Consider the following 7,972-nt stretch of genomic DNA (forward strand, 5'->3'; position numbering starts at 1 on the left):
AAATGACTACGGGTGGATTTGAACAAAACACATAGTATGTATGAAACTCTTACACGATCTTACGTAGTTAGAAAAGAATTCAGTGCGCTCCAGTGGGCAGCCAAGAGCCGAGAGCGGAGAGCGCAGGGTGGCAGGCGGCCACAGCAGGGATACCGGCTGCTGAGCATCAGACTGTGGCAACCGTGCACCAAGTGCTGGGCGCGGTGACCAGCCCAGTCCTGGCCCCGGGGTCCTGACCCGCCTGTGCAGCCGCTGCTGCAGAGATGGAGACTGAACCGGCCACGTGGGCAAGTCTCGGAGCCACAGAAATGAGCTGCACAATTGAGAAGGCATTTGCTGATGCTAAAGCCCTGGTGGAAAGATTGAAGGACCACCACGATGCCTCCGAATCTCTCATTGAGCAGACCACAGCTCTCAACAAGCGAGTGGAAGCCGTGAAGCAGTATCAGGAAGAAATTCAAGAATTTAATGAAGTTACAAGACATCGGCCTCGGTCCGCACTAGTCATGGGGATCCAGCAAGAAAACAGATCAGAGACTTGCAGCAGGAGAACAAAGAGTTGGGCACATCCCTGGAAGAGCACCCGTCAGCCTTGGAGCTGATCAGGAGCAAGTACCGAGAGCAAGTGTTTAGACTCCTCATGACTAGCAAGAAAGACGACCCGGGTGTGATAATGAAATTGAGAGAACAGCACTCCAAGGAGTTGCAAGCACATGTTGACCAGATAACGGAAATGGCAGCAGTAATGAAGAAAGCCACTGAAATTGACGAGCAGCAGGGTTGTAAGGAGCAGGAGCAGATATTTCAGCTCCAAGAAAACAAAGGCTTGAGAGAGATCCTTCAAATAACTCGAGTCATTTCTGGACCTTAGGGAGGATGATGCCTCAGAAAGTATGTCTTTGTCAGCCTTGGTGACCAGCAGTGACCTGAGTCTGAGAAAGAGCTGACAGGTTTCCGGTCTGGAGCTCTTGTGTGGCTCCTCCGTGTGATTTCCTGGACCGCCCAGAAGAGAATGGAGACAAGGCAGAACTCAGGGTCAGCCAACCCTCTTTTCCTCTAGTGTGTGCAACTGCACTGGCCAAGAGCAACAGAGAGTGCATGGTTGCGGCCGTGACCTGTACTCCAAACACTTTAGGAAAGTGGAAACTGAGTAACTGAGCAGTGAAAGAGTTCTCAGTGATTGCTGGGCACAGCGAAGCTTTCAGCCGGGCTGTGGGCTTTTGGAGGACATATAGATAACTTGAGCACTCCCAGTGTGTGTTGAAACCCAGACCCAGGAGATGAGAAGAGATAGCAAAAATCAGAGCAGAAATTAATGAAATAGAAATAAAGAAAATAAGAAAAAGAATCAATGAATCTAAGAGCTGGTTCTTTGAAAGCTAAACAAGATAGACTCTTAACCCAGTTAACTAAAAGAAAGAAAGAAAGAAAGAAAGAAAGAAAGAAAGAAAGAAAGAAAGAAAGAAAGAAAGAAAGAAAGAAAGAGAAACAAACAGAAAGAAAGAAAGAAAGAAAGAAAGAAAGAAAGAAAGAAAGAAAGAAAGAAAGAAAGAAAGAAAGAAAGAAAGAAAGAAAGAAAGAAAGAAAGAAAGAAAGAAAGAAAGAAAGAAAGAAAGAAAGAAAGAAAGAAAGAAAGAAAGAAAGAAAGAAAGAAAGAAAGAAAGAAAGAAAGAAAGAAAGAAAGAAAGAAAGAAAGAAAGAAAGAAAGAAAGAAAGAAAGAAAGAAAGAAAGAAATCCAAATCAACACAATCAGAGATGAAAAGGGAAACATTACAGCAGATACCCAAAAGATTCAGAACATTATAAGGGAATACTACCAGCAGTAAAGAAAGATGAAATAATAAAATTTGCAGGTAAATGGAGGGATCTAGAAACTGTTATACTAAGTGAAGTAACACAGACTCAGAAAAACAAGACTATGTTCTCCCTCATTTGTGAATTCTAACACCAAATCCTTATAAAAAGTACACATCTTGATGTAACTAAAAGAAACAGGAAAATGGAAGTGAACCAGGGAGGTAAAGGGAAAGAAGGAATCTGAGAGAGAAAAATAGTAGGAGACAGGTGTTACTAAGGGAGAAAAGTGTAAAAAAGGGAGTAAAGGGGAGGGGGATGAGGAGGGCTACACAAAGAACTATGGGAATAAAAGGGAAGTAGGAGCTCAAGAGAGGTGGGACCACAGCACACAGAAATTATCAAGGGAGAAAAGGGGAAAGTGGGGACACTTTAAATGGGGAGGGCAAAGAGGGAGGATGAGACAGGGAAAGAAAGAGGTGAGACAAATGGTGCCTAGCTAGTATAAAAGACCAGAAGGAATTGTATTAGTCCAAAAACCTACTGAAAAATTACACATACAATATTCCTACATGAGTCCATGTGTATAGCTGAACCTGATGGTAAGACCATACTGCTGAAGATAGGACATACTTTGGACACAGGATTTGGAGCAACAGAGCTGGAACTGACCTGAAAGCTGCCTCCCCCTGAAGACTAGCTCTCATAGCTTTGGATAGCACTATGAAAGCTGCTAAAGGAGAACATCAATCAATGGTCCAATCCCTGCTTCAAGGCCTAAAACCCACATCAATGACCAGCAAAGCAAGTGACATTGGCACTGTAGTGGAACTTTTATCTTGTGGCAATTAAGAGCTACCTAATTTGACTTAAAGTCCACTCAATGGGAGGAAACTCATGTGTGGTACTGTAAACCTAGCCAAATACACATAGCTGGAGAGGTCATGATCTTAGCGAAAACCCCAACGTGCTCATATCCCTAGACAAAGGTAATTTCTTACTGTGGGCAAAACATGGATCCTTAAACCAGTCAACACCTACAGCTGTAACTTCTTTTTCAACAGAGATTATTACAAACTTACACAACTGGTCACACACAGAGATTGTTTATGGATTGCCCAAGCCTAAGTGGCACATCTGTGATGCAACCTCTACACCTAAGACACATGGAGCATAGAACAAGGGATGAAGAGAACACTAATGCATCTTTCACCTCCCATCAATGAAGCTCCCTCATGCAACAGATGCCAGGAACGCAAAAGGTCATAAATGGCCAAAACGCAGAGAATAAGAGTATTCAGAGTCCTTGAACAGGACTTCTATACTGAAGTCCACCCACCCAGGGCTCAGGGAACATTTCAGAAGAGGGGGTGGAAAGATAATAAGATCCAGGAAGGTGGTGCATGCTCATACACAAATGGTCCTACAGGCACCTGGGACCCTTCTCATACAAACCTACAGCAATTGTGTCATCATGCACAAGACCCAGGCAGACCAAAACCCAGCACAGACTGTGGAAATGCCCAGCAGGCCCCAATCTTAGTCAAATAATTATTGGCAGCTGATTATTGCTGGGTGGGGAAGAGCTAATCTTGAAGGGAGAGACTAGATAGGATGACTAAATCCTGGTGGATGAATTTGCACTGAGGGATGTCTGGGGACACTAACTTTACATGACAGGCCTTAACACAAATGACAGAATGTGTGAAATCCAGGGGGGAGGCTATGGGAGGGTGCCAAAGGGGAAGAGGGTGTAAATATGATTTTTCTCTATGAAATACGCAAAAATTCAATAAAAAATTGTGAAATGTTCACAGACTACATTAGAGATAAATGACCAACAGGAATAGAAGATTAAATCATAATATTTAAAAAGTCATTTTAGTCAAAAGTTCTATGACAAGCATAACAGAGGAGAAAACCTGAGAAACAAATGTGTATAATGGGGAAAAAAAGGGGGAAAAACAGTAATGAAAACAATGATAAATGCTTATAAAAAGAAATCACATAAAAATTATTTGACTATAGGAAAGGAATGAAACAGTAAATATATAACAGAAAACGTACTTTTTAAACAGAAAGCTATACATTTACAATAAGTGTAGTAAAAAGAAAAGGACTGTCACAAGCACAAAAAGGTTTAAAAGAAAGAAAAATGAAAATAATATGGATGAACTATTGGAGAAGCTTCTTTCTAAATCCTGAAATAGTGGAGACACCTAATGTCTCACACTGGGGGCGTGGGGTTTAGCTTAATTTGCAACTAGTTTTTCCTATGGTAAATCTGTTTCTGAGACTGGACCGAACAAGTGTGTGATGTCTGCAAGAGATGGCTTCACTCTAGCCCCATCTTTGTGTGCCAGCATCCTCTGCTGTCACATTTAGATTGTAATCTGTCGGTTGAGTAGGTTTTCTCATTCTCCTCAGACTCTGCAAACAATATCCCTTTGGGCTGCTAATGTTTTAGCTTTACAGTGTCTCAAGTGCATTGAGAGTGCAGGAAGCAAGAGCACTGTGATGGCTAATCCTGGGTGTCAACTTGATTGGATCCGGGATTAACTGAAATGAAAGAGATCTTCTTGGTTGGATCATCTAAAGCTGGAAGACACACCCTAAATGTGGGTGTTAACCTTCTGATGGCAGCCAGTATAAAAGGCCAAGGCAGAGGAGAACACCAGGCTTCTTGCTGCTTGCCTTCTCTCTTGCTGGTGAGTTCGTCTTGTTGCTGTAGACTGAAGACTAGCTGATATTTTGGAATTTGTCAGTACTCGGACTCTATCCTGTGAGCTAAGCTGATAAATCTCTATACATATATATTCATTCTGCTGGTTCTGTTTCTTTGGAGAACACTGACTAATACAAGCACTGAGATTTGCACAAGCAGAGAAACTGTCTTTGTGAGTATAAACCACCATGCTGGGCAGATGAGAGTGTGACTATCAAGGTCCTCCATGGAGCTTCACAGTTATTGGACTCTATAGCAGTGACTGGCAGAGAGGTAGCTCGAGGGCTAACAAACTCCAGGACTATTATCATTTATGAGAGCTGTCCTCTTTCACTGAAGTTGGGGCTCTTTCCCCCCTATCTACCTTCCTGCCTGAGCCCGGCCTCCTGCACTTTGTGGTTTGCAGGTGTCTAGTCCTCTTGCTCTCCAGAACTGCTTCCCTAGCCTCTCCCTTACCCTGGAGTTTTGGCAAGCCTAACTAAGACTCCCTGACCTGTGACTGTTCCCAGGTTTTATTTTTAAAAACAGATTCTTTCTCAAGATGGCAGTTTGCTACTGGCCTCCCAATCACAGCGTGATAAAATAGGATTCTGGACCACTACTGACCCATTCACTGAAGGGAATCATGGTCTTTCCCAAACCTGCAATTGTGTCTTCTAAAGTCACCCATTAGGAATGACGGGGTGATTTTATATTTATAGCCAAACAAAGCTTGTCACATTACAAGGGATCCAGACCCTTCCATTTTCAAGCTCTGTGTTTTGGGGGAAGTTTTACTCCACATTACAAGGTTTGTTCTCATTTACTTTAGTCTGAAAAAAAATCACTTGGTAGGGAATTGTTTTAATGACTAAAGTTGTGGACTTTGGATCCAGGCTGCCAAGCTTGGGATCCAGACCCTTCCATTTTCAAGCTCTGTGTTTTGGGGGAAGTTTTACTATTTTTGCTTCGTTTTCCTCACCTATTACTTTGGATTAAGCATTAAGTTACTTAATGTAGAAAAACACGAGGTGCCTGGCACATGTATGGTGAACACACAATAAGGACCAGCTGTTACAACTGTTTAGACAAGACTCTTTCACATGACACATCCTCAACAATGCTGTCTTGGATGTTTATAGAACTCATTTGATAGACAATCACTAGTGAAAGAAATTAAAATGTGATCAGATTGTGGAAGTATGACTTCATGTGCTAAATGTCTCTAAATACACATTTTAAAGATTCCTTTAAAAAGCAGCACAGGCTGGACATGGTGGTATATAAGTTTAGTCCCCGCACTTGGGAGGCAGAGGCAGGTGGATCTCTGTGAGTACACAGCCAAACTGGTCTACATAGTGAGTTCCCGGCCAACTGGGGCACAGGGAACCCAATCTCAAAAAGACAGAAAAAAAAAAAAAAGCAGAGTAGCAAGTCTTTCTAGGATGCACAGCAACTGTATTTCTTAACCTGCATTTATTATTTGATGTCTCATTTTATACTTTATGGTAATGCATTGAATTGGACACATTATGTATGCTTTTTTCTTTATTAGAGTTATAATTCAACTAAAAAGTGAACACTCCAAAAAAATGATAAGGGGCTGGAGAGATGGCCACACAGTTAAGAGCTCTTGTAGAGGACCTTGGTTGAAGTCCCAGCACCCACATAGTAAATAACAACTGTCTAAAACTCCAGTTCCAGGGGACTCCAACAACCTCTTCTGACCTCCTCAGGCATTGCACAACAAGGGTGCACTTACATACATGCAGGCAATATACTTATACACTTAGAAGAAAATAAAGAATACAATTTTTTAGAAAACTGATTAAAATACATGAAGTAATTCAATGAGTATACTCTTGCAGAATGCATGTCAAAATCAACTGCCCCAGCATGATGCCAGTAGATTTTAGATTTGGGATAAAGTTTCATATGATAGCATTCTCAGTGGATTCAAACTGTGCTGTGTCTTTCCTCAAACCCCTTACTTAGACTAAAAATGTGACCTGTTCTAGGAAAACATGTAAAATCTCTAAAAACCAACCCTCCTGGCAGGAAGAACGCTTCTTCTAAAGATGTGTATTCAGGGTGTTGTTTACTAAATGTGATAGTTTGAATGAGAAGCATCTCCCATAGGCTCAGAACACTTGGTCAGCTGTTGGTACTGTTTGGGGAGGTCATGTAAACTTTATGGGGTGTAGCCTAGCTGGATGAAGCATGTCACTAGGGTTGGGTTTGTGTGTGTATGCGTGTGTGGAACTCAGGTTTTAATTTCCTGCATTTGGTTCTTTCTTTACACCAAGTTGGTCCTCAGAAAGGTACTCAGGTCACTAGTTTGAGTGGCTAGTGTCTTTCCCACTGTTACATCTTTTAAATTTTTTTTTTATTTATTGTCTTTATTTTATGTGCATTATGTTTTGCCTGCATGTATGTAAGTGCACCATGTGCATGCAATGCTCCCAGAGGCCAAAAGAGGATGTTAGATCCCCTGAAGCTGGAGTTATGAATGGTTGCTAGCTGCCATGTGGGGACTGGGAATCAAATTTGGGTTCACTAGAAGAACTACTGAGCCATCTCTCCAGACCCCTCTGTACCATCTTGCTCATCCATGAGCTTGAGAGTTTTCCCCCCTTTCTGACAAATGTAACATACTTTATTTTGTCCTTGTAAAAGTATGTACCCTTGGTCCCAAGAACATTTTTTACTAAATATTCATATCTTTCATAGAATAGATCTTAAATTTAGACCACCCTTTCCATCTCCTCCCCCACAGACCCCCTCACCAGATTTCATGTATTCCAAAATATATATATTGTCTTATCCTGTCAAGCATTTGTACCCAGATGTCCCTCAGCTCAAGTTAATCCACTGGAGTCTAGTCAGCCTACCTATAGTCAATCCCTTAAAGAAGATTACTCTTCCTCATCCCACAGTAATCAGTTGCTGCCAGGAGTTCGAACGAGCAACCCCCGGGGAGGTGATGATTGGGGATGAGTAAGCACACTGTTCACCAGCCCACGCCACCCCCAATACCCAGGGACACTCAGACACAACAGGGAGTATAGTCAAGCAGGGACTGATTTATTGCAGGTGTTACAAAGCTTATAAAGGCACCTGGAACTCCCCCCTCCCCGCCGAGGGTGTATCTTAAGAATGGTCACACACTGATCACGCACTCCTCAGCAGTGCGGAAGTATTCTTCAGACTTTCAAAGCAAGCCAAGCCATGCCCCCAGTAACTTCCTTTCAGACCTATGCAAAGTGGGGCCTTTAGGTCCCCACGTATCCCCATTTTTAAGGCCAGACTGACTTTATTTCATGGGTTACCCACCTCATAGGTGGCTCCCTGAGGAGAGATATCTATCTCCTTCCTCTAATCTTATGCATTTTTGCCTGTCTTAGGTTGTGTCACCTCTGATCAAGCCTTGCCCATCATTGGATCATGCACCTGGCCATGTGCATGTCCTGTCT

General features: G+C 42.4%; 1 pseudogene; it reads left to right on the plus strand.

Annotated features, from left to right (window-relative positions):
* The first annotated feature begins 308 nt into the window (after positions 1-308).
* LOC103730956 lies at positions 309-947 on the plus strand (annotated as a pseudogene).
* The last annotated feature ends 7,025 nt before the right edge of the window (positions 948-7,972 follow it).

The sequence above is a fragment of the Nannospalax galili genome, unplaced genomic scaffold, assembly GCF_000622305.1.
Source record: "Nannospalax galili isolate Female #2095 unplaced genomic scaffold, S.galili_v1.0 scaffold1994, whole genome shotgun sequence".
NCBI lineage: Eukaryota > Metazoa > Chordata > Mammalia > Rodentia > Spalacidae > Nannospalax > Nannospalax galili.